The sequence below is a fragment of the Tursiops truncatus genome, chromosome 21, assembly GCF_011762595.2.
Source record: "Tursiops truncatus isolate mTurTru1 chromosome 21, mTurTru1.mat.Y, whole genome shotgun sequence".
Taxonomy (NCBI): domain Eukaryota; kingdom Metazoa; phylum Chordata; class Mammalia; order Artiodactyla; family Delphinidae; genus Tursiops; species Tursiops truncatus.
In genome coordinates this window covers 29,675,069-29,702,936 of record NC_047054.1, presented here as the reverse complement: position 1 = coordinate 29,702,936, position 27,868 = coordinate 29,675,069, and positions in this window count along the sequence as shown.

Below are 27,868 nucleotides of genomic sequence, written 5' to 3'. Positions count from 1 at the left end.
GTACATGATTTTTTTAATTCCAAAAGAATCATACTTAATGGTGAGAAACTCAAAGCCTTCCCTTTAGGATCAGGTACAAAGCAGGATTTTCCCTCTCACCACTCCTTTTCAACATTGTACTGGAAGTTCTAGCTAATGCAAAAGACAAGAAAATAAATAAAGGGTATACAGGAACTTCCCTGGTGGTGCAGTGGTTAAGAATCCTCTTGCCAATGCAGGAGATACGGGTTCGAGCCCTGGTCTGGGAAGATCCTACATGCCGCGGAGCAACAAAGCCCGTGAGCCACAACTACTGAGCCTGTCCTCTAGAGCCCATGAGCTACAACTACTGAGCCTGTGTGTCATAACTACTAAAGCCTGTGCGCCTAGAGCCCATGCTCCACGACAAGGGAAGCCACTGCAATGAGAACCCTGTGCAGTGCAACGAAGAGTAGCCCCCACTCACCGCAACTAGAGAAAGCCCTCACGCAGCAACAAAGACCCAACACAGCCAAAAAATAAATAAATAAGTAAAATTAAAAAAAAAAAAAAAGGTATACAGATTGGGATGCAAGAAATAAAACTGAGATCTTAAAAAAAAAAAAAAGTGTTCATGGACCTCCGCTCACGTTCTGTGTAAATTATGAGACTCAGTTACTCTTCACATGCCTATTTCTCCCTGAATCTAGATGATTCTCCTCCTTGACTTCCACACAGATCAATTTTTCTAAAAATTTTATGTGTTTTTTATTGGGTACAGGGCTCTCTAAATCTCCATTAGATCAAGCTTAAAAATTGTATTACTCAAGCCTTTTGTACTCTTACTAAGTTTTTGGCCTAATTGACCTATTAATTATTAAGAGAGAAATATAAAAATTTACCACTGTGATTATAAAACTACCAATTTCTTCTTCTAAGTCAGTCCACTTTTGTTTATACTTTTTTTTTTAATTTTTATTTTTTGCAGTACACGGGCCTCTCACCGCTGTGGCCTCTCCCGTTGCGGAGCACAGCCTCCGGATGCGCAAGCTCAGCGGCCATGGCTCACGGGCCCGGCCACTCCGCGGCATGTGGGATCTTCCCGGACCGGGGCACGAACCCATGTCCCCTGCATTGGCAAGCAGACTCTCAACCACTGCGCCACCAGGGAAGCCCTGTTTATACTTTTTGAGGCTATATTATTGATATATACATGTTCATAATTGTTGTCCTAAGGATTTGTACCTTATATTGTGTATCTTCACCCTAATAATCCTTTTTGTCTTGAATCTATTTTGTCAGTTATTAGTATAGCTACACCAGCTTTTTTTTAGCTGGTATTGTTTTTTTTTACATTCAGTTTTTCCTGTAGACTGATGTTTTAGGTGTGCATGTTCACAGCTTATTTTGCTTTTTTGTTCCTTAAAACAATCTGGCAATCTGTATTTTAATTGGCAAGCTAATCCAGTTACATTCATTATGATTATACTATTACTGATATATTTAGATTTATCATATATGATAAATATATGATTACTGATATATTTAGATTTATTTCTACCATGTTATATTTATATCTACCATGTTATGTTTCACCGATTTTTTTTTCCATACCAATTCAATTTTCTTCTTCTCTGGTTTTAGAAATTATATTTTATACTTCAATTTTGAGGAGTTGTTCTCTAAACTTATTTTTTGGCTGTGTTGGGTCTTTGCTGCTGTGCTCAGGCTTTCTCTAGTTGCGTTGAGTGGGAGCTACTCTTTGCTGTGGTGAGTGGGCTTCTCGTTGCGGTGGCTTCTCTTGTTGTGGAGCATGGGCTCTAGGCACACAGGCTTCAGTAGTTGTGGTGTGCAGGCTCAGTAGTTGTGACTCACAGGCTCTAGAGTGCAGGCTCAGCAGTTGTGGCGCATGGGCTTAGTTGCTCCGCGGAACGTGGGATCTTCCCAGACCAGGGCTCGAACCCGTGTCCCCTGCATTGGCAGGTGGATTCTTAACCACTGCGCCACCAGGGAAGCTCTGTGTTCCCTAAACTTTTTAACCTGTATCACAAGGTCATGTTCTTCTGGAAACAAATGCTGAGATGGAAGTATTTGTGCAAAGGGATTTTGGGGGAGTAACACTGTGAAAGAGAAAAGAAGCAGGAGGAATTGAGCAAGGGGGAGCTTTCAGACTATGGTGCAGTTCAACAAAGTCTCTGCTGGTCCCACAGGAAGCTGTGAAGTCCCACATCAGATAGAAATAGCCAGGCCCTTGTTCCACAACTTTAGCTACTATCACCTTGCTCAGTCATTGGCCAGAGGCTGCTCCAAGAATAGCATGACCTTGACTTGGAAGCCAAGGTAGATTCTGATGAAACTAGAAGCTGGAGGCTGCCAGGTATCCTTGAAGCTGGGCTACAAGTCTTTTCTGGAAGGAAGAGTTAGGCTGTACATTTCCATGTCTGCCATAGCATGTATATTTGCCTTCATCAATATCTCTAGCCCCTTTCTAAATAATAATAGAATTTTAGCATTCTAACTCCAATCATTTCTGCCCATCTTTTATGTAGTTGTCTAGTACCTACCTCTTGTTACACCTTCCAAATTAATCATCATTATCATTATTTTGTATAATCAGTGCTTGTTCAGATTTTTGTATATTTACTAATTTCTTTGTTCATCATTCCTACTTACACCTCAATCCTTCCCTTTGCTTTCAGTCTTACTCTTTCTTAAGAACATCTTCTACTTCTTTCAGTAAGGGTGTGTTAGTGCCTCGCAGTCTTCATTCTGAAAATGTTTTTATTTAGCCCTCACTCTTGAATGATAGTTTAGCCAGGTATAAAAATTTTTGTCAGCCTTCTGAAATTTTACTACATGATTTTCAGGCTTCTGTTATTACTGTTGAGAAATCTGGTAATTATCTAATTGCTCTTTCTTTGTGGATTGCTTTGTTTTGAAGACTTCCTTTTAGTCTCTGCTGTTCTGACTTTTTACCACAATGTGTCTAGTTGTGGATTTAGTTTAATTTATTCTGCCATGAATCTACAACTCATGTCTGTCATCAACTCTGGAAAATTATTAGTCATTACCCCTTTAAGTATTGACTCTCCTTCATTCTTTTATTTATTTTTCTTTCTGGAACTTCTATTAGCTATATATTGAAACATTTTACTCTATCCCCCATGTCTCTTAACATTTCTTTAATATTTCATATCTCTTTAACCCTTTGCAATAAATTCTGGACAGTGTCTTCAGCTCTAGCTTTCAGTTTGTTTATTCTTTTTTGTGTATCAATTTGCTGTTTCATACAATTATTATGTTTTCATTTCATATGCCCACTATGTTTCCATTATATCTTTCTCTTTTCTTGCATTTTTATTACTTCATTTATGTCTTTAATCATTTTAAGCATCTATTTTTAAGAATTCATATCTCTTATATTTTCCAAAATTCTTAGTTGTATCCATGGACACACATTCATTATGGATTGTTTCCTTGTGAGTTTTAAGTTTTGAGCCCATACTCAGCAGAACTCCATCTATGAGAATCCTGTGTCAGGGTGTGTCCTTCTAGTGGGATTTTGTGTTTGCTTTTTCCAGTCTCCCTGGAGGTATCATCAGCCTTGGGCCATGTGTACGTTAATGTCTTAGCCTGAGGACTCCTGGACCACCCGGATAGTATAAATTAGGACCAAACTCAGGCAAGGTACAGGCTGTGACTACAAATTCTCAGGGAGTACTCTCCCCCATCCAGACCCAAGCCAAAGCAGACAAGTGTCTTAGCTGGCTCCTTCTGCGGATGAGTGGATATTTTTTTAGCCCATTATTTTACTGAGCATGTAGCCCATAAGTGACTCTAGCTTTAGGCAAGAGCCTCAGTCCCAACCCCCCTGCTTGATGCAGGTCCAAGGCTTTGTCTCCTAGGGGTTTCAGACGGAATCCCTATCCTTTACCAGGTCTGAGAACAAGCTGGCCTCCTCCCAGGGCTGCCACAGTCTTTGATCACATATTGTATTTACCAGTCTGGTTTTCAGTTTGCTCTTCATTTTGGGCCCCAGGGATTTCTTTTACTTTTTTATAAGCTTAGCTATGTATTGAAAAGGGTATTTGTTCTATCGTATCCAAGACTTTTAGGTGTTTTGTAGCAAGAGTTCCCCAAATCATATTGGTTCACCATATTGACGAAGTCTGAACCTCCTCATAGTTGCTGCCTTCTCATGGTTTGCCGATTCAGATACTTTATGACTCCCATACTAATAATTTTATTGCCTCTCTGGGCAATATGTCAGCCTCAGCTCCTCTTGTTAAATACCTGGCCTCTCCACCTGTCTTTTTTTTATGATTTATTGATTCATTCAACAATTATTTATTGTCTGTTAGGCAGTATTCTTGATGCTGGGGAATACGGCAGCCAGATATTTTTCTTAGGGCAATTTAGAACATATCCATGCTGATGGAACCAGTGCTGTGGGGTTTTTTGTTTGCTTTTTAGGGGGTTTTATGGCCACACCACATGGCATGTGGGATCTTAGTTCCCCGACCAGGGATCAAACCCACGCCCCCTGCATTGGAAGTGCGGAATCTTAACTACTGGACCACCAGGGAGGCCCCCCTCCACCTGTCTTAATACAAATTCCTGGGAATAGGTACTGTCTTGGGCCAGTCCACTAGGCCATGGGCAGCCCATGAGTCAGCTGCTTTTGAGTCAGGTCCAGTCAGGTGCAGCCAGAGGAGGAGAGGGGTCCCATGGTGCAAGATGCTGTAGCCTGATGCTGCCTCAAGCAACACAATTTCCTCAGAAGGGCCTGTGGATACTGCAGGCCCTGCCGCAGACATTTCGAACCCAGTCCTCCACCCAGCACCATCGGAACAAGGTTCCATGCTCCTCCGAGTAGCATTTTTCCCGTGAACAAATGAACAAATGCACAAATAGCTAGTCGAACAGCCCATAGCCAATTGTGATGGTTAATATAGGTTCGATTGGAAAGGCAGTCTCTAATGGGCTGCTGGTCAACATTTTTTGTCCATGATTTAGACGTTGAGATGAGTCAGTTTATAAATTTAATGCACGAGACAAAGCTGAAAGGGACGGATAACACATTCCAGAAACAAAGTTCAAATGGTTTCGACTGATGAGAATAAACAAGATTAAATTGAATAAGGATTAGGTAAAGCCCTGAAGTTAGGTTCAAAATACCAATTGGGAAGCACAGGATTGCTGGCTTGGCAGTAATTCGTGGACAAAGGACCTGGGGGTTCCAGCGACCATAATTGCAACCTGACCCTGGCTGGTCCTGCTCAGCTTCCACCCAAATCCTCCTAGCCTTGGTGAGACGCACGGGCCCACAGAAAATAGCTCCCCCGTGGTCGCCCAGCGCCCATAGGCTTAGATGCTAAATTGCTTCATCAGACCCACCCTTACTCTGACCTCTGCGCATTCTCTTCTATACCCCAACCTACTCCCTCTCGTTTTATCCAGTTTGGTTTCTTGGAGCCTTCTTTCACATCTCTGCTCCTTAGACATTTTACTTGGAGCCTTTTGGGTCTCTGAAAGCCACTTCACACTAGGACCTTGGAAGAAACTAAGGAAACATTCTCCTGGAGAAGAGACCGTGGGAAGCATAACGGGCATCCCTGAATGGAAGCAGGAGCAGACACGTCATGTGTTGCTCCAGGCAGAGGGGAGAGTCACATGGATCAGATGTCTGTTCAATAGAAGGCGTTCGTGTTTCAATTAGTATGTGCGAGCGCTCACTCTACGCAAGGTAACAGGTGCCTTGGGCCATCCAAAGGAAGGGCTTTGCAACAAACGGAATTAATTCCAGCTAGCTGGAGTGTTGGAGGGGGATCCCTGACCCTTTATCAGGAATACTGCAGAGTTGATTCCTGCCCTGGAGAAGCAGGGCTAGACTCTGACCTGTAAGGTCCCATCTGATGGCAAAATTCTGGTTCCATCATATTATATTCAAGCCAGGCCAGATCGCTCAGAAAAGCACCGACAAGAACTAATCTTTTGAACGCAGAAAGGGTGACGACCACAGCTTGTCATTCCAAAAGAATCAGAATGGCCTGCAAAAAGACCTGCAAATACCTCTCTACCTATCCACTTTGCTTCTGGTCCTTTAAGTCAGCCCAACCCAACCCCAGGCTGTACCTGCAGAAGATAAAGCCTGGCTGAAAATAGCCACGGGTGTTCAGAGCAATTTCCCAGAACCTCCATCCTCTGATTGGGCTCAGATTCCATCTCACCCTCCTCCAGTCTCTTGGCTCTGACTTTACCTCAGTTATTTGAAACTTGGCTTTACTTATCCTGCAGACCAGAGAGTTTCGGGTTTTAGCATTAGAATCACCAAGAGGACTTGTTAAAACATGATTGCTGGTCTCCATCCCCAGAGTTTTGAGTTAAATAGTTCTGGGATGGCCCAAGAATTCACATTTCTGACAAGTTTCCAGGGGACACTGATGCTGCTGGTCCAGGGACCACGCTTTGGGACCCGCTGCTCTAGCCCATGGCCCAGCTCGCACCTCTGCAGGAACCCCCAGTCTAACTCAGCCCCATCTCTGTCCCCTAAGCTGCTGCAGCCCCAGCCATCCCCCTGGTACCAGTGGTGTCTTTGGATGCTATCGACAGAGGGATGCCTAAAATTCCCCAGATTGCATTCCTGAGGCCAGGCTTCCTTGATCTGTTCAAATGCAAGTGCTTCAGAAGGTATTTTGCCATAGTTTTATAGAAATAATTAATTACAAATCCTCTGGGTATGGTGTTCTTTCCTTGAGAGTGAGCATGTTTAAAAAAAAAAACCCCAAAAATCTCATTCCCCCACAACTTCTTAAGTCAGTTGAGACCCAGCTGGTGACCTTCTAGCTGCAGGACTGAAGGGCCTGAGCAAACAGCTGAAGGTAGACAGTGGGGGCCAATTATTAAAGCTAACTCTAAGTTAACTCTCATTTTGTGCCAGGCTCTCTCATAAGCACTTTGCATGTATTTGTTGTTGCATTCCTCATAGCCAAACTGTAAGGAAGATATTATTATTATCCTCATTTCACAGATGAGACAATCGGGCACAGAGAGGTCAGGTAACTTGCTTTAGGTCACACAGCTAGATCCTGACAGAGCCAGGATCAACCCCTGGAGCAGGGGCCCCAGAGTGCATTCCCAACTACACTGCAAGCCTGGGGTGACTTGCAGACTCTGAAATCTGTGTTCTGGGTTCAGGCTCCTCTTTCTGCTGAAACTTTAACCCCAGTTGGGTGCCAATTCTCAGGTCTTCTACCCCTTCCTCACCACCCCCATTCACACTGAGACTTGTTCCCTTGTCTGAGAACATAATTTCAGGTGTCAGCAAACAGAAGATTTGGGGGAGCCAATGGGGAGGGCCTAAGCCCATTCTGGGTGTACCCAGCTGACCACGAACATAAACCTGGCTTTGATTAGGGTCTTGGGGACTTCCCTGGTGGCGCAGTGGTTAAGAAACCCCCTGCCAATGCAAGGGACACGGGTTCAATCCCTGGTCTGGGAAGATCTCACATGCCACGGAGCAACTAAGCCCATGCACCACAATTACTGAGGCTGCGCTCTAGAGCCCATGAGCCACAACCACTGAGCCTGCATGCCACAACTACTGAAGCCCACACCCCTAGAGCTGTGCTCCGCAACAAAAGAAGCCACCACAATGAGACGCCCACGCACCGCAACGAAGAGTAGCCCCCGCTCGCCACAACTAGAGAAAGCCCGCGTGCAGCAACAAAGACCCAACACAGACAAAAATAAATGTATTTTAAAAATTTAGGGTCTTGACTCTTTTCCAGTGACTTAGTGGAGGTGGGAACTCTGGGAACACAGGGTTCTTCAGCTCTGCCTGAGACGGTAGGCATCCTTGGAAGTCAAGGTAGGTCTGAACCACTTTTAGGTTTTGAAGATATTTCCAAAAGAGGGGCTATTACAAATGTTTACATCAAGCAAACATCTTTAAAACAAGAAATATACAGTGCAACATAATGGTGAAATTCACAAGATGACTGATTCCAGGATTCAATGAAACACCTGTGAACTCAGTGTGCCCTGGTCATGCGGTGGGGTAACGGTCTGCCATCTGAGGGTGGCGTGAGGGGTCTCCTCCCACACCTGTCGGGTAGCTCGGTGCCTGTGTATGAAACCTCGTTTGCAGAGAACATCCACACCCCAATGCTGGGGCCCTCTCTCGTGCCCGATGGCCATCGCTCCCACCTGGGATGGTTCCAGCTCCCTGGAGATGCTGAGGCTCCAGCAGCAGAAGGGCTTCCCCTCCGGTTTCTCTCGGAGTCTGGACCAGCCTGTCCCAGCACCTCTGTCCGCCCCTGGTCTTCTCTCTTCAGACCTTCTCCCTTCCTACATCTCTGCTGAATTTCTCCCAGTCCCATTCACTGCTGCCTGAAAACGGAAAATTCATGATGTTCCAGCTGAATACCAACATTTTAATTGATATCTAATGGCTGTCTCAAATCCAGGAACACGTCTCTAAACCTTTATGTTATTTCCACCTCTGGCTGTGAAACTTGACCCAATAAACAGAGTCCTTGGCCTGCCTATTCTATCGGAAGAGAGGGGCACTGTTTTGTTTTGGGTTTGCCTCTCTAACCCTTCAGAGGGGCTGTACATCCACACAGAACCTGTTCCCACCCAATATCTGCTTACAAGGAAACCACAGCTGAACCAAGAGCTGAACTTTTTCCAGGAGTGGGTGCATCTCAGCAGACTGATAAGGTTGGCAGATAAGATACAGGATGCCCAGTCAAATTTGAATTTCAGATAAACAATGAATACTTTTGTAGTATAAGTATACCCCAGGCAATATGGAGGACATATTGTAACATAGAGTATAAGTTACTTTAAAGGTATTTGCTGTTTATCTGAAATTCAGATTTAATTGGACATGCTGTATTTTTATTTGCTAAATTTGGCAACACTAAGAATATATCAGATAATCCAGTTAAATAAGAGTTCTAGGAAAATGTTAAAATATTACCAATAAGGACAGGCATCCAGCTGGCCTAGCAAAGCTCATGTGCTGCCCCTTAGCTAAGGGAAGGCAGGCATCTGATTAACCATCACAACTGATCCAGTGGAGGAGAGTTAATTCTCCGAAAGGGTGTCGCAGTGCTACTCAAAAAGGAAAAGAAAAAGATAGAATAAAAAATACACCTTGGGGGCTTCCCTGGTGGCGCAGTGGTTGAGAGTCCACCTGCCGATGCAGGGGATGCAGGTTCTTGCCCCGGTCCAGGAAGATCCCACATGCCGCGGAGCGGCTGGGCCTGTGAGCCGTGGCCGCTGGACCTGCGCGTCCGGAGCCTGTGCTCCGCAACGGGAGAGGCCACAACAGTGAGAGGCCAACATACCGCAAAAAACAAAACAAAAACAAAAACTCCTAAGTCAAAAATTAACAAGGTCTACCAAGTATCCTTTATAAAGATGTTGTGGGATGGGTGAGGAGAAAAAATTTTAGAACAGGGAAGGCGAGATTGATAAAGATAAACCTCTCTTCCATCATAATTTATCCAAAGGAACTTTCCTAAAAAGCCAAAGGAGAGCTTCCCTGGTGGCACAGTGGTTAAGAATCCTCCTGCCAATGCAGGGGACACAAGTTCGAGCCCAGTTCCAGGAAGATCCCACATGCCATGGAGCAACTAAGCCCGTGTGCCACAACTACTGAGCCTGTGTGCCACAACTACTGAAGCCCACGCACCTAGAGCCTGTGCTCGGCAACAAGAGAAGCCACTGCAATGAGAAGCCCGTACACTGCAACGAAGAGTAGCCTCGACTCGCCGCAACTAGAGAAAGCCCACACGCAGCAATGTAGATCCAACACATGTGTATGTATAGCTGCCTCACTTTGTTATACAGCAGAAACTAACACACCATTGTAAAGCAATTATACTCCAAGAAAGATGTTAAAAAAAATAAAAAGACCCAACACAGCCATAAATAAATTTATATATTAAAAAAAAATAGCAAAGGGAGATTAAGGAGATGGATGTCCTTTTTCTGCCCCAGGATTGATCCCTGCGTGATTTGGGACCACACACTTTATAGCAACCCCACCCCATCCGCAGTGCCTACATTTCATCCTAGATGCAAAACAAATTTCTCCTGTATCCGGGAATCATCTTAAGGTCCTCAGAAGGAAAAGTGGGAAATAGTCAAGGAAGCCTTCTACCTTCTAAATAGCTAGCTACACTGAGGTAGCCTCTGTCCGCCTGGGGGAGGATGGAGGTCTAGGTCCTGAGCAGCTCCCCCTGCTCTGCCCACCCCATGCTCACTCCTCTCCACTCTGCCCCTCAGATGAAAGGGGAGGAAAATAGCCTCATTAGAAAACATTTTTTAATAAAAATATTTTATCAGAAACATTCACAGAAGGATTTTAATCAAATGACGCAATAATTTTACGGCAATAATAACCATACTTTTGAAAGCCAGTGCCGATTACCAGGTGTATTAAAAACGGCCTTGGGGGAAATCTCTGCACAAATATTTCTTTATTAGTTTCAAAGGGAGGATATCTGGAGTAGTAAAGTAGCGATCATTTGCACCTGGACAGCCTATGTTTCATCCTAGAATCTGGAGCTTTTTGTGCACAGATGGAAGAGCCCGTGTGTGCCCAGGGAGCCCTGGGGTCAGGGGGAGGGGCATGGCAGAGAGACGAGGTGCCCCTGACAAGGTCAAACGGAAAAACAGGTGGACTTGAGGGCTCCGCTCCCACCTGATTACGATCACGGAGCCTCTCTGCTCTGAGGGGAGCATGGACGTGCTATGGGAGGTCCCTCCCCTAGGGCGCTTCGGGGTCGCAGCCTCTGCGGCTAAAGGGAAGCCGATGAGGCTAGGGCCAAGTTCACTGAGCATCTGCTACGTGCACAGCACTGTTAGGCATCCTGGGGGAGGATGAAGGTGGACACGACAGATTCTCCAACAAGTGTGAGACTAGCTCACAAGACTCTTTGGGAAGATGTGAGACCTGCCGATGAGGATGTGGTGGGTATTCAGACCTTTCCCTTGGCCTCCAAGCCCAGGAGGGTGTAGATACAGACGTTCACAAATGTGTCAGGACACCTTACATCCCACCCAGCTGAAGAACCCCTGTCTTTTCCCCGTGTCATGCCAAGGCAGTTCAATGCTGGCTTCCAAGCTGTTTGCCGGAGGTCAGACCCGTGTGGTCTCCTCCAAGAAGTTCAGAAGGGATTTTGGATGGTGTGCTCCCATTCTGTTTGTGTTGTGCTTTGTGTTTGTGTTTGTTTCGCTCCACCCAGTCCTTTCTTCTGCTCTCTCTTTTCTTCTTTTCCTTCCCGCAGAAGAAAAACACATGCTTAGACCTCAAGACAAGGAGAGCAGAGAAGCTTCTGGATTCTCACCCATTTCCCTGAGCTGTTGGGCAACCATGGTTCATGTTAGGGCTGAACCAGAGCCTGTGCCCAGAGGAGGGCCTGACTGACCAGGGTGCGCCCATTTGTCTCCATTCTTTAAACGATCTGGAATAAAGGATGAGATGGAGGTCAGCGGATGGGAGTCACCAGGGGACCCACCATCACTCACTACCACAGTGTGGCCACCAGGCAGCCTGGATTTTCTAGGACAGTTCCAGTTTCAGATATCCTGTTGACCCCATAATCCATCCAAATGGCCTGGAAATTATAACATTTCAGTGTCCAAACTACAGTTTCAAAACTGTCCCTCACTTTGGAATTGGTACAAAAATCTCTCATCGCCCAAACGTCCCGGCTGGGTTTTAGAAACTGTGATCACTGCAGCTAGAGACTGATTGGTAAGGAGGTGTGTTTGGTCCTCACGCAGTCCCCACGTCCGTCCCCTGTCAGCTATGCTCTCCCCTCACACAGTACTTCCTGCTGCCCACCCCAATCCATCCTCCCGCTGGTCTCCCCTTGGTTGAAAGCAGCCCCAGGTGGGGTCTGGTAAGAGCACAGGGGAGCTAGGTGTCTGAAGAGGACGTTAGGCTCTGTGCATCCTCACAAGAGGTAGGGTCTTGAGACCAAAGGGTGGAATCCTAATAAGGAATTAGGGGGATAAGTAAACTATAAAGGAATCTGGGGGGATGGAGAGAGAGGGGTCTCTGGAGCCCCTTGAGCTAAGTGGCTGCTACCCGGTCTGCCTGTGTGCCAGCTTAAACCTCCTGCCTCTGAATGCGGTGGAGGAAACACAGATGCCACGGTCGAAGGAGAGGGCAGGTATCAAGTAGGTCTGAGCCTCCCTCAGTGAGTGGTCGCACACGCTTCTGAAGGCAAGGCCACGTGGCAGGAACATGCACCCTGATGGCCACACCCGAGGACCCCCGGCTGCTGGCTGCAAGCCCGAAGGTGACTCCTGTATATTTTTCTGCACTTCTGCCCCAGGGAAAACATGAACGCTGCCTGCCAGAAAGCTGCACAGTGGCTGATACAACAGTACTCAGACCCCTGGGGCACTGAGCTACCCACCGCGATGGTCTTCATGTCACAGGGGCCGCAGCCGCTGGGGACAAGGGTCACTCTGGCCTGAGACAGGGGAAGCAGAGGTCTGCTATGGCTCATCACAGGACGTGAGCCCAGACTCCCACCCAGAACATGGTCTCCCTTAGTCGGGGGGAGTCTTGCTGGGACCCACCTAAAAGGCACACCCCCCCAGGCTGCCCAGGGCTGGAGGTCTAGGTCCTGAGCAGCTCCCCCTGCTCTGCCCACCCCATGCTCACTCCTCTCCACTCTGCTCCCCGATAGATGACAACTGTCTCGCCTCTGCTCTGCCTCCAGCAACTCAGCTAGGGCCTGCCTAGCGCCATCCGAGTCTCCTGTTTGCTTTCGTTCTCTCCTCTGTTCTCTCCACTGCAGAAGAGTAACCTTCAGCCTTTCCAAATCCTTCCTCTGGTAAAAGAGGATACATGACAGTCTTTGAAGAAAGTGTCCATAGCAGGCTGTCTCACCCTCAACTTTTTTCCTCTGACTCTTCCTCTTATGGCCAGATATTTCCACACTTAGAAATTAATTTCTTTGACTTTGTGAAAATACTAATAAGCTGGGGAAAGGTAACTGCTATTTGTGTTTCAGAGTAAATGTGCTTACTCTGAAGGCATACTTTAACAGAGAGAGAATTTGAGAGAATTTCCTTTGATAGAGAGAGAAAGAATTGGAGAAAAAGAATTGGCAAATAAAGGAGTTAGGAACAGTTAAGAGATGCCTCAAACAGGGAGCAACTGCAGAACAGAAAGATGGAAGGGGGCCCAAGGCACACTTTTCCTGTTTCAGAGCTTTGCACTCGCCAAATGAATTTGAGCCAGGTCTCAAATCAACAAGGGGAAAGGGGAGGGATATACCGGCGCCAGTTCAGGCATTAAACACAAAGACCTACTTTAGTCTGGAGACTGTGTAGGCACCAGGGATGCAAAGACCCAGCTCCTGCCCTCAAGGAGATCACGGACTCATGGGGAGAAACACATCACCTGAGTGAGGCACACAGGAGAGGGGCATGGTGACCGGGGATGGACACAGCCTGGGGAAGGGGGAGGGTCTGACAAGTGGGCTGACTATTAAGAGACAAGTAAGAAGGAATCTAGCAGCAGAGGGAAAGGAACACCTGGCAGAGGGAACAGCCTAAGCAAAGTCTCATGAAAAAGCAAACTTCGATGTGGTTGGAGTATAGGGTCCTTAAGGGGATGTGACGGGAGATGGGGCCGGAAAGGTGCTTGGCCATCCGAGCACTGAAGGTCATGCCCAGACATGTAAAAGCTTTCTTAGGAAAGCAGCGAGGAGCTCGCTGGTGGGTTTTAAGCAGGGGTCTACAAGGGCAGTTTGCATCTGAATGATCATCTGCAGGTAGGCAGATGACCGAGCGGAAGGGAATGAGGCTAGAGACAGGAGGTGCTGGTAATAGATGCGAGAGGAAGGACTGACCCAAAGCAGGGGCAGAGGAGCTGGAGGAAGCTTGGGAAGTAGCATCTATGAGACCCGGGGACCAATGCAGGCACAGAGGGCATGTAAGAAGGTAAAAACAATGCCTGGGTTTCTGGAAGGGCCACTGGTGAATGGTTTACTGTCCACTGAGAAAGGAATGCAGGGGAGTCATCCAGGGATGAGGTTTGGAAGTCTGGATATAAGTATAACCTCATTAGGTCAACATTCTGCTTGAAAATCCCTTCGATTACCCATACACTCCGGTTGCTTTGGAAGAGTCCCATCCTCTCTCTCATCCTCACTCCAGGGCTTTCAGTCATGGGTTGGATGACCGGCAGGTACCCCAAGCGTCGTTTAAGTCAGAGGTTCTCAACGGAGAGGCTGAATGTTAGATCCACCTGGGGTTAAGATGATGGCTGAGTCCCGCCCCCAGAGGTTCTGACTTAATCCTCTGAAGCACAGCCTGGGGATCTGGATTAGCAAAAGCTCCTGGGAGATTCTAAAGTGCAGACAAGGCTGAGACTCTCTGATTTAGATTGTTCGCTCTCCTTCCCAATGCATCTGAAATCCCATGAGTTAAAGGTCAATGAGTGAGTTCAGTGTGTGACTTATGGTGACTGGCAGAGGTTCAAACAGAGACATCTTCGGCCCTCCCCTAATGATCCCTCTGGATCTCCTAGTAAATGTTTATCCAGGCAGCCCCGGGGCCAGCAGTGGCTCCTGATTGCTGGGTACACTTGCTAGCATGGGGAAGAGGCTCTTCCAGACAGTAGTTCCAGACAGCTTGGCTCAGAAACACAAACAAACAGAAAATAGTCCCTCTGCCTCCCAACCTGTTCATCACTGGGGAGGCAGTGGGATGAGGATCGGGGAAGATTTCAAACAAGGGCAACATTTACTAGGCTTTTCCAACCTGTGCGAGAATAGTTATTACTGCAAGGAGCCATTTGGGCTGCTACGAGTCTGTAATTTCCACCTCTGAAGTAACATGTTCTCAGAGCCCCTGGTATCTCATTTTTGGCGACACAATGAGGAAAGTCCAGGGACAGGGTGTAAGGCAAGTCTCACCCCCCCAGCTGCTGGTGCTGTGACTACCAGGCTCTTCAAAATCAGGTTCTGAGATTTTACGAGGAGGATCCTCCAGGTGCAGGTTGGGGCTTAATTCTTCTTTTTCTTGCCATCCTTGTCATCTGCATACCTTCCCCTTCAAATGGTCCTAGTTTCTCTGGGCATCTTCCCTGGAGCATCTTTGAAATGCTAACGTACCTAGTGAACCTTGACCCGTCAGAGACAATGGCGACTGAGTCATTTTATCCACGAGCCCGTAGCATGGCCTTCTAGCTCAGCAATCAGACCAGAAAAGCCGCACGCGTCCGGAGTGGAAGCCACCAAGCATAGCAGAGACCCCCTCAGCTACTCCCTCTTCCCTGACCCCTAGGGCAACAGTAGGGCATCCCCATGAGGGCCCTGGGAGAAGAAGAGGTACACAGTCTTAGTCTTTGCGGGCAAGAAAGGTATATACCAGCCCCAGCCTTTGGGGCACTTAAATCCAAACGTGCGGAAAGATTGGGAGGCATTCACCAGGACCTAAACACAAGAAGTGCGGGGAGCGGTGGTGGGCGCAGAGTTACAGAGGCGTGGGGAAAGGTGAGGCCTTCAGGAGTCAACTTCCGCAGGCTGGGACCTCGCCCTGGGTGCCCGGCTGAGGCAAACCACGGGATGCTGCCGCTCTGCCTGGTCCAGGAACTTTCCTGGCACTTCCTTAGTGAAATTTCTTCTGCACCCACACTGGGTCGATGTGCATGTGTCTGATAAGCACCGCAACAGGTATGTGGCCTTCAAAGTCACCTACGTCATCCTATTCGGGATGCTGAAAGTAACTTACCCATCTGCTGCCTGCCCCATCTCACCTGTCCAGACAGAAGGTGGGCAGGTGAGCCGCGTCAGAAGCAGGAGTTGGCAGAAGGGGACTCTGGAAATTTTGCAGCGTTTGAGTAACTATCCACTGGCTTGCAAGCGTATCGGGAGACGAGAGTCTTGCCCCACAACGACATTGGCCTGGAGGACCCTCCAAAGGAGAAGCGAGGAGAGCCAGTGCTTATTGAGGGTCCACTCTCCGTCAGCCCGGTGTCAGCTGCTTCTTGTATGTTACCGTCATCTCTGCTTAAAGAGGAACCCCAGGATGCCAGCCCACCAGCTGGAAGGGCTTATGTCAACCCCATGCCCACACCTGTCGGCACTCACACCGCCCTCCCTTCACCTTCCTGGCTTCCTCCTCACTGCCTCACCTGCACCACCTCGGCTGCTGGGTTTGGAGGGGCCTCATTCTGGGCTGTGATCCCTCCTTTCCACACAACTGCTCCAGCGGGAGCTGTCAGCACCGGCGCACGTGGGAGCGGGTGTTCGCGAACATTCGGAACTACCTTCCTTTAATGACGATAACATGTGGATCCTTGAACAGGTAGCACATTTGTGTATTTTCTTCCAAGAGAAGCCCTCACTTGCATGCATCAGAGAAAAGGAATATGGGACAGAAGACACGGAAGAAAATAAAAGAAAATCAGGTTTGGAAATTAAATCCTTACACGTTTAAAAAAAAATGAAACTAACAGGGAATTCCCTGGCGGTCCAGTGTTTAGGACTCCACGCTTTCACTGCTATGGCCGGGGTTCAGTCCCTAGTTGGGGAGCTAAGATCCCACGACGAGCAGCCAAAAAGTAAAATAAATAAAATAAAGTAAAATGAAATATAACTGGGCATTTGTAGTAAAGAAAAAAAGAAACCAACAAATTCCTAACCCTTTTTTCCACACACAAGTATCCCCACGGAACCCTAGAGTTTGGGGTCCCCCTGTGATAGGACATGATGGCCACTTACTTCAATGCCTCTGAATGTCCGCCGGTCTGTAACACATGCACCTTCTCAGGGCACGGTTCCCTGGCCCGCCATGTCCTACGAGGCACCCAGTCTCTCTTCTCACTTCCTCCGCATCCTTCCCCCCCCCCCCCCGACCAAGCCAAGGCAACAGGAAGTTCTTCTGACTCTGGTTCTCCAGCGTCCTGCTCCGTTCAGAAAACACTGCCTTTAGCTCATTTCTCCTGAACCTTCAGTCCCAGAGATGCTATTCTTCCTCTGCTTTTTAGAAGTTATCACCCGTGAGTCATCTCTTCATTTTCACTCTTCTTCTCTCTCTCTAGTCTCCTACGTATGCCCCACTCAAGGATGTGAGAGTTCAGTCTTATCTTGGACTCGAGACATGAAAGAAGGGTGAGGGAGACAAGTCGTGTGTGACCACACAGAGGATGCAGGGCAGAATCGGAGAGGAGGTAGAGGGCTAAGGAGTCGGGTGGGTGTACAGAGGGAGTTGGGAGGGAAGCTGATGAGAGGAAAGAGCTGAAACTCTGGAGTTAGACTTCACTTTCTCCCTTATGCTTCAGTCTCCTTTTCCATAAAATGGGAAAGAAATACCCAACAGGAAAGGTAATTAATGGACTAACTTTATGCGTGGTACTTTACTTACTTGACCTCACACCCTTACTCCCTTTTTTTTTATTAACAAGTGAAGAGATTAGAGCTTAAAGGTGAAGTAACTTGCCCAAAGCCACACGACTGGTAAACAGCAGAGCGGAGATCCAAACCCAAGCTGGTCTGCTTCCCCCACCCCTGCTTTTAGTCACCACCGAGGTTGCCTCACACTTTACATCCGGCATCGAATTCTCAGGAGCACCACGTCCTCAGCTGACAAATCACAGCTACTGCATCTCAAGGAAGGAGTATGTACCTCCCCATCTTAATCATCTCTAGGAGATCCTTTCCCCCCTAACCATTCCCCCCCTCACCCACTTCTCTTTATCACTTAACATACAGGTTGGTCAACAACCTGCCAGGTTAACTATGACTATTATCGCCAGAGCTGCGATGCCCCAGAGGGGAACGGATACAGGCTCCTTGAAAGCAAGGACCATTTATTCCCTTCAGATCTAGCTCCTCAGCTAGTGAGGCATTTACTAACTGCCCAATTAAATACAGTCATCCTTGGTCTCTCGGTAGAGGGTAGGGGGGTTTGTTCCAGGCCTCCCGAGGATACCAAAATCCGAGGATACTCAAGACCCTTACATAAAGTGGCGTTGTATTTGTGTATAACCTATAACACATCCTCCCTTATACCTTAAATCATCTCTAGATTACTTAGGAGAACTAATACAATGTAAATGCTATGTAAATTGTTGTAAACACAATGTAAATACTATCGCAAATTTAGCAAAGCAAAAGTTTTGCTTTTTGGAACTTTCTGGATTTTTGTCTTCTTGCATATCTTCAGTCCACGGTTGGTTGAAACACTTATGCAGAACCCACGGATACGGAAGGCAACTGTAGTTATTTGTTGATATCCAGCCAAGACAAGGACTGGTAAAGGATGGGAGTAACCATATTTCTCATAACGTCTGTGGTTCACTGTGAGATCCTGCCTTATTAAAATGTGTCACTGGCAGACAGGCCACTGAACAGCCTCTGAGTCCCAGGTGCCATTCAATTCTGAATTCTCAGGGGACCCCAGGAGCCTGGGGCAGATAGAGGAGGGAGAAACATATACCACCTCATAACATTCGTGTGGATTTTAAGTGTTTAACTTTAAGCACAATTGGTAGGTTTGATTTCTTTTAAATCCTTAGAAGTAATTTACATGAAAACATGTCCTCACCACAATTTGCATACGAATGTTCATAGCAGCATTACTCAGAATAGCCAAAAGTGGGAAATAATCCAAATGTCCATCAACCGATGAATGGATACATGAAATGCGGTTATCTTCATGAAATAGAATATTATTCAGGAAAAAAAAATGAATGAAACACTGATACATACTACAACATGAAGGAACCTTGAAAATTATGCTAAGTGAAGAAGCCAGGCACAAAAGACCGTGTACGGTATGAGTCCATTTATACGAACTATCCAGAGAGAGAAAAAGCAGATTTGTAGCTGCCAGGGGCTAAAAGGAGATGGGGACAATGGGGAATGACTGCTAACGTGTATGGGGTTTATTTGAGGGTGATGAAAATGTTCTAAAATTGAGCATGGGGACGATTGCACAACTCTGAGAATATACTAAAAAATCATTGAATTCTACAGTTCAAATGGGTGACTCATACAGTATATGAATTATACCTCAATAAAGCTGTTACAAATAAAAAATAATTTACAGTGAACACAATTGTTTTTTTACAATTGATACCGACTTCAGTTATGCCAACCATTGAGACGTCTTCTCTTTAAAGGTAGCTCTTTTTCACCTTGTTTACTCTCAAATCAGCTCCTTTTCAAGGACACTTACTGATTTTATTTTCCTTTCAAGCCCACAAAAAAAAAAGGCACAAGGATTTTTTTTTTCAAATCTGAGATGTTTTTATGATCAAAGTGATACATTGTTAAAAATTCATACAATACAGAAATAGTATAATTAACATCAATCGTCTACTCATAACCCCTTTCCCAAAGATTGACACTCTAAAAGTTTGGTTTACAGCCTTCCTGAGTTTTAATGCATATATAAATATAGGGGCTTCCCCGGTGGCGCAGTGGTTGAGAGTCCGCCTGCTGATGCAGGGGACACGGGTTCGAGCCCCGGTCCGGGAGGATCCCACATGCCACGGAGCGGCTGGGCCCCTGAGCCATGGCCGCTGAGCCTGCGCATCTGGAGCCTGTGCTCCGCAACAGGAGAGGCCACAACAGTGGGAGGCCTGCGTACCACAAAAAAAAAAATATATATATATATATATATATATAAATGTAATTTGCACGAACTTGATCATCCAAATACACTGTTCTGAGACCAGCTTTCTTTCTTTGACAGTCTGTCATAGATAGCTTTCAATGACCAAACGTTTTGATATACACCATAATTTTTAACACCTGCTTAATATTCTGTTGAATAGACAACCCCCCAGTTATAGCAGTCAACACTACATTAATGTGTTATTTAAGCTGTTGTCATGGTTTTGCTATGCTAAACAAGCTACAGTGGACGTTCTTTGAGATAAATTCCCAGATATGGGAACGCTTGGCCAAAGGAGTTGCATGTTTTACATTTGGATGTATATTCCTCCATCACCTTCTAGAAAGGAGGCTAATTGAGAAGATCCTACATAAAGAAGTATCTTTCCTACCTGGGCATCAAGAGCCAGGGGACTGGCAAGGGGCTCCATTCGGCTGTCCATCACTCCCCACCTGGAGGCAGAGGTGGGGACATCACATCTCTTCATGATTTCTTGTGTGTTTCCACAGGTGGGAACCAGGCAAATCCTTGAATTACAGCTATGTTTTCAATTCTAAGATTCCAAGGATTTCCCTTCTCAATTTCTAGTTCATGGTGATTTCCCAATTTAGACAAAATTCATTATGTCTGAAAGTAACTAGAAGAAAGTGAACGGTCACAGAGTACACAATATGTTAGTACCGACTGAGGATAAGTTGACAGAACTAGTTAGAGCGAAAGGAACAACTTTCCGAGATTCCAAAGCACCGCTTGATTTTTCTGATCTTCTCTAAAACAAGCTCATTTTCGGAACCAGGCTTTCAAAATGGTCTAGCTACGTGGCCTAGCTCCATGGTAAACTTTAAAGCCTACATCCCCTAAATAAACCCCACTTTTCTCTAGTGAAACAGAAGTTATTGCCTCTTCCTCAGACATGTTGTACTTTCCTGTTTTGTGTCTTTGTAGTTAATAATAAAAAGCTGACACCATTTCCTGAGAATATATTATATGCCAGGACCCTGCTACATGCTTTTGGTGGGATATTTAAGGTAATCTTCGAGCAGTTCTATGAGGCAAGTACTATTTCTCCCCATAAACATATAAGGGAAAGTGAAGCTCAGAAAGGTTGAGTGACTTACCTAGAGCCACACAGCCGTTCAGAGAAACCAGGTCATCCTAATGCCAACGCTTCTGCTCTAAATCTCTCCCCTGCATTGCCTGTCATCCCCCACTCTCTCCAGCTCCCAACAATCTAAATCCCTCAAGATGCAGCTCAAATCCCATCTCTTCTGACAGCTGCCCACTTTCAACCCAATGGAAGTTGTCTTTCATCATTCTGAATTCTTGTTGTCCGAACTCTGAAGGGAGTATTGTCCTTGACACAGTTTGCCACTCCTTTTTTCAGTTTAATTCATTCAGTCGTCCCTTCCTTCATGTCTTTTCCATGAGCCAGGCTCTGCCAGATGCCCAGCCCGCAGCCGCAGTTCTCAGGGAGGTGAGACCAGGATTGTACCTGTCCCTGGACTTCGGACTCATCAGAGGCAGGGGTGATGGTTACTCTCCGTATTCCCCGGAGCAGCGGCAGAGCCCATGAGGCACGCAGCAGACATTTCTGGATTCATTGGTGAGTTGGATGGTCAATGGCAGTGCAGGGGGAGGGCTGCTTTTCTCCCCCCAGAGCAGTGCCACTGAGTCTCTCCCTGTACCCCATGACCTGCCTATTCTGTAAATTCACCCCTTCCTGCTCTGAGGCATTTCTCCTCTCACCCGGGAGGCAGCTCTGGCCAGATCATCTATCTCCGTGCCCTGTCTTCTGCAGAGAGGGACGTGCAGCCCAGCAGGTGCCAGAAAACAAGCCCATTAAACCTCCGTCTCTGCTCTGGGCATGAGCTGCAGGCGCTCCACGGTGTTTATCTTCCCTACCAAGCAGCTGGGGGGATGACGAGGGTCTCCCTCAACGTGAAAAAAGCAGGAAAGAGAGCGTACCTGGAGCCCCAGGTCACAGAACAACAGGCACGGCACCCAGTGTGGTGACCCCCATCCTGAGTACCAGGGCTGGGCCCAGACTATGAGGAAACCAAAGCCTGATGTCTACCCCCATCCATCCTTCCGACGGCTCTTCTGGCCCAAGACACACACACACACACACACACACACACACACACACACACACACACACGGACAGCCCCTCCTTCCCTGGCCCCCTGACAGGAAAATTCAAAAGAGAACACATAAAGCAACTCTACTCCAAAAAAATTAATTAAAAAAAAAAAGAACACAGGTGACGGAAAAGCCAAGGAAACTACCTCGTATGAGGGAACTGGGGTAGGTGGTCCCCGATCCCCGTGCTGCAATTTGAGAGCATCAGGCAGGACTAACTCCTCAGCCACCTGCCACCAGGGCCTGAAAGTTCTCATTTAGGGTTGTTTTCTGAGATGGCCCCAAAGTCTCTCTTTGAGGGCTGGCTTCATGGCACTCGGAAGGGCCCTACACGTAGTTTTACGCCCTTCTGGGGCCATATTGAGAATCTAACAATTTTTCAATGAGAGTGACCCTGTGTTTTCATTGTGCACTGGGCCCTGCGAATCACAAAGCAAGATTCTTCAGGAAATGGATGCAGGACGGAACAGGCTCTTGATGGGGGGAGAGGGGCTGGTGAGGGCCAAAGGGCTGACCCTGAGAGCTGGGGCAACTTCACTGGCCCTGCTCAGGCCCCAGCAGCTCAGAGAACCTAGCTGAAGCTGGGCCACCCTGTGTCTTGTCCCTCCGCCACCAGCCTTTCCCAAGACACCGAAGCCAGCAGAGCGCTGAGAGCTTCTGGGTCTCACCGTGTCCCTGGGAAGACGCCAGAAAGCGTCCCCCGAATGTAAACTGGTGCAGCCACTATGGAGAACAGTATGGAGGTTCCTTAAGAAACTAAAAATAGAACTACCCTGTGATCCAACAATCCCACTCCTGGGCATATATCTGGAAAAGTTGAAAGCTCTAATTCAAAAAGATACATGCACCCCAGTGTTCATAGCAGCACTATTTACAATAGCCAAGATATGAAGCAACCCAGGTGCCCATCAAGAGATGACTGGATGAGGAAGATGTGGTATATATATATATATATATATATATATATATATATATATACACACAATGGAATATTACTCAGCCATAAAAAGAATGAAATAAGGCCATTTTCAGCAACATGGATGGACCTAGAGATTATCATACTAAGTGAAGTAAGTCAGACAGAGAAAGACAAATATCACATGATATCACTTCTATATGCAATCTAAAAAAAATACAAATGAATCTATATACAAAACAGAAACAGAATCACAAACATTGAAAACAAACTTATGGTTACCAAAGGGGAAGCGGAGGGAGGGATATATTAGAAGTACGGAATTAACAGATACAAACTACTACACATAAACTAGATAAGCAACAAGGATTTATTGTAGAGCACAGGGAACTATATTCAATATCTTGGAAAACAATCTGAACTATATATATGTATATATAAAAACTGAATCACTTTGCTGTACACCTGGAACCAACACAATATTGTAAATCAACTACACTCTAATTAAAGAAAAAAAGCATCCCCCTGCCTCCCAGCCCTGGGTGTGCACACGGAGTGTGATGGTGGCTCATCCCCATGGTTACACACTTCTGTCCGTCTACCAGGCCCTGGGCTCAGCCTCCAGCTGCAAATCCTCCTACAGCCACCAGGGCCGTAACAAGGTCAACTCTAAGGACCGTGCTGTAGTTTGCCGGGTGCCTTCAGCCACAGCAAAATGGGACTGGAAGCCCCTGGTTCACTAGGGCTGAGCCCACCCCACAGAGAGCCCATTTCAGACTCCTTGTGATCCAGAGCCCAACTAGGGAGCAAAAGTTCACCCCCAACCCCATTCCCATCAGAAGCCCTGCTCCCTCTTCTGGGAAAACCAGCACTTTATTAAAGCGGGGAGTTGGGCGTGTGGAGTGAGAGTGAAAGGAGGGGGCTCCTTTCAGGCAAGAGCCAGGTCTTAGACTCCTTTGCATCCCAGTGTCAAGCTCAGAGCCCTGGTAGGAAAGAAGGAAGGAAAGAGGGAGGGAGGGAGGGAAGGATTACCTAGGCAGAACTATTTAGGATAGCGCCTAGGAAACCCTCCTATCTTCCAATCTCCTCCAAAACAGCCTGTCAGGTTCCACCAATATTACTGCATTTCTTAAGGACCTTTTGCAGCCTTCAGAAGCCCCTGTAAAATTCAAATATTCCTGGAAATAACTCTGTGAGCTTTCTTCCAGGGAGATAAAGGGTGGTACTTGGAGTCTGGTGGAAGCAGAAGGAAGGCAGGGAGAGGGGGAGAGGCAGCGGTGACAAAGGAAGGCACACACCGGCGGCCACACTGTGGAGGGGCCCTGTGCAGTCACTGTGGCTACACACAGACACACGCGGCTCCAAGGGGCTTCTGAGCCGTGGTTGCTGAGCTTTGCTTGTCCTAAGCTCCTTCCTGCCCCAGCTCCCTGCTGCCCCCGATCCTGACTCCCCTCCCTTCCTGAGCAATAGAAAAGCAGGCCCTCCCTTCACGGAGGGGAAGAACCAGCTACATAGCGGGTGGGAGCACAGATGGGCGGCTGGCACTCCTGCCAAGTGTCCCCGAGCCCTGCCTTCCAGCCCCTCTTCCCAGCATCCTGCCTGCCTGTGTGGATGTCGGCCCCGCCCCGCCCACTGGGGCCCCAAGGAGGCTGCGCTGAAACAGGCCTCCCGCTTGGTCCTACCTCGGAGGGGCGTCGGGAAAGAAGGACCTGGAGGGCCTGCCCCCAGACACTCCCTGGAAACCGGTCCCACTCAGCAGAAGGAGACCTCATTAGAAGGGCCTGCTGCAAAGCGGATTAGGCATCCCAGTGAGTTCCCGTCACGCGGCTGTTATTATCAGTAGTTTTCATCATAATTCAGGACTCATAAGTAGTTCGGAACCAGTGCCCCTCTCGCCAGCTGCAGCTGCCCCGGGATCAGCTGATCGGCACCAGGCCCCCCCAAACCTACATTCCCACTTCAAATCCACAAGCGTGTGGATTCATCAAGGGCTCGGGCCTCTAGACCTCCCCCGGAAGGGAGAATCAGCACTGGCGGTCCTCAGGGAGGCCTCCGGAGGGGGCAGGGCCAGAGCTGGGTCCAGCAGGATGGGGACAGGGGCACCTGAATTGGGGGGTGCAGCAAAGGCAGCCAGAGATCTCTTTCTACCTTAAGCACGTCTCTGCTCCCCTGCCTGGTCCCTAATAGCCTGGAAGTTTCCCTGTAACTGCTCCCAAAGCATTCTCCTGTGAATTCTAGGGATCAAAGTGGCCTTTTCTACCCTCCCCTAAGTTCCCCCATAGACCTGGGGAGTGAGGATAATGCATCTCAGTTCCTCTTCATACCTGCTGCTGCAACCAGTCAGAGGGCAGTCTCCAGGGTCCTCCACCCTCTCCATCCTGCTCCAACCTGGAACTGTCTCCCGGGGTGTCTCTAAGCCTGGAGGACAATTCAGCCCCAGGGAGCCCCTTAGCTACTTCTCAATGCTCTCCTGACTGGAGAAGCTCATCTCAGGGCTGGACAGGGTTGCTGTTCTCACACACAAGGACGGCCCTGCAGGTAGTGGCCCCCAGGATCCTGTCTCACCCATCCACGTTCACTCATTGGCTCCGCTGGACATCTGCTGAGGACCTCAAGCCGAGTGCTTGCCGGGACAGAGGACAGCAAACCCATTCATCCTCACTGAGCTCCCCACCTGGGGAGCAGATAAGGAGCAGGGCTGGGGTGGAGGTCGTCCATTGTGTAGGAGGCACCGCTGGGAGTTCCACGGCCTTTGCCCTCAAGGAGCTTAGAGTCTCCAAGCTGACACAGTGTGATGAGGCTGGGGGCAGGGGCTGCCAGCAGGATGCAGAGTGAGCAGCTGTGGCGGGGGGGCCTAAGCAGTGCTAAAGAAGGGGGGGAGCAAGGGACAGAGGCCTGGCAGGCCTAACGGCCATGGATCTGAGAACTGGAGCTCAGGAAGAAGAGGAGAAGCGCTCTGCTCTAAACGGACCCAGGCACGGTCAGATTTACATTCTAGAAGGTGACTGGCCAGAGCTGAAGGGCGCTGTCCTGGAGGAGCCTGCCTTCTCTGTCTAGTGAGCGATGCCTGACAACTGCACTAAAGCAACGGAGGTGAGGCAGCGCAGAGGACAGAGTGGGTGGATTTAAGGAGGGCGCACGGACAGGATGTGGCAACTAATGGAAGCAGGTTGCGCGTGAGAAGGAAGACGACACCCGGCTTCTGGCTTGATCGGCCGGGAGGACAGCTGAGCAATTAACATAGGCTGGGAATACGGACAAGGGGCAGGATGGTGGGGATGATAAAGGGCTCAGTTTTAAACTCGTTGACTTTGAGGTGTTTGTGGGATAAATAGGAGATGCTGAAAAACTGTTAGACGGTGTTATGGATTTGGAAGATAATGGCAAACTGAAAGCATACAAGTACTTGAGGTCATCCAGTTTGTAAATGACAGCAAGGTTAAACCTCGAGGAAGGGCTTCCCTGGTGGCGCAGTGGTTGAGAGTCCGCCTGCCGATGCAGGGGACACGGGTTCGTGCCCCGGTCCGGGAAGATCCCACATGCCGCGGAGCGGCTGGGCCCGTGAGCCATGGCCGCTGAGCCTGCGCGTCTGGAGCCTGTGCTCTGCAACGGGAGAGGCCACAACAGTGAGAGGCCCGCGTACCGCAAAAAAAAAAAAAAAAACAAAACCCCGAGGAACACCATCATATAATCCAAAGGAAAAGGAAGAGGGACCTGGGAAAAGTTGAATGGAATGATCAGAGACAGAAGAAAAATCAGGAGAGAAAGAAAGTGCGTGCATTAGGACTTTTCTGCATGTAATCAAAGAAGCCAATGCAAACTGGCCTAAATAATAGAAGTGATTTAAAGGTGCGTGTAATTGGAAATCCAGGGCCAACACTGGCTTCAGGTTTAGTTTGATCCAGCTGCTCAACAATGACATCAAGGATCCAGTTTCTTTCTGTCTCTTGGCTCTGCCTTATGTGGGATTAGCGTTCTTCTAATGTCAATTGCCAAAACTCCTAGTTTTCATATCGTCCCCTCTGAGTTCAGAGGAAAAAGACCCACACACTCAGATATCTCCCAGAGGAGCAAGAAACTTTCTTACCTGGAAATCTATCAAATTTTTCCCCACCCCTGAACCAATGTCTGTGGCTCTAATTAGCTTATATGCAAACCATTTTCCCCAGATTTAGAGCATGAGATGGACTTGATTTTCCACAAATCGCATACACAGAGGAGTAGAGTCCTTAAATCAAAAAAAAAAAAAAGTATTACCAAAAAAATAGAAAGAATGGATGTTAGAGGAAAGTATTGCAGATGAGATATTTTCAAGGAGGAAGTGGTCAACGGCATCAAAAACAGAGAGATTGAGGGTCACCTTTTTTTAAATGAGGTGGGATGGTAATAGCCATCCATCCTACGGTTATGGCGGGGAGGTCCATCTAGAAATTCTTCCTGGAAATTGTGGTACCCAAAGGGAGTCAAACCATGCCTAGGCTTTGGACAGTATGTGTGAGCAGAAGTGTATATGTGTGAGTACAGCGGATCACATGGCCACAGTGAATTTTAGGAAACTCACTCTGGCCTCAGAGTGGGGATGCAGTGAAGGAGCCAGGGGCAGGCAACAAGAGCAGGGGAGGCTCTCACAGGTACTTGGGAGGCCTCATCCAGGCGATGGTGGTGATGGTGGCCAGGGATGGAGAAGAGGATAGAGTGAGCAATATTGAAGAGGATAAGACAGGGCTTCCCTGTTGGTGCAGTGGTTAAGAATCCGCCTGCCAATGCAGGGGACACGGCTTTGACCCCTGGTCTGGGAAGATCCCACATGCCGCGGAGCAACTAAGCCCGTGCGCCACAACTACCAAGCCTGCGCTCTAGAGCCCGCGAGCCACAACTACTGAGCCCACGTGCCGCAACTACTGAAGCCCACATGCCTACAACCCGTGCTCCGCAACAAGAGAAGCCACTGCAATGAGAAGCCCGCGCACCACAACGAAGATCCAATGGCGCCAAAAATAAATAAATAAAACAAATAAATTTTTTTTTTTAAAAAAGAGAGAGGATAGGACAGCAGGACTGGGGGGTGTTTGGAAATGAAGCGTGAGGAGGGGAGGTACTCTGGATGTGAGGGCAGGACTGGACAGCCCCCACCAGCCACCATCAAGGATGAGGGCCCTGCCAGAACTCTCCTTCCCTCCCCAGCCAGTT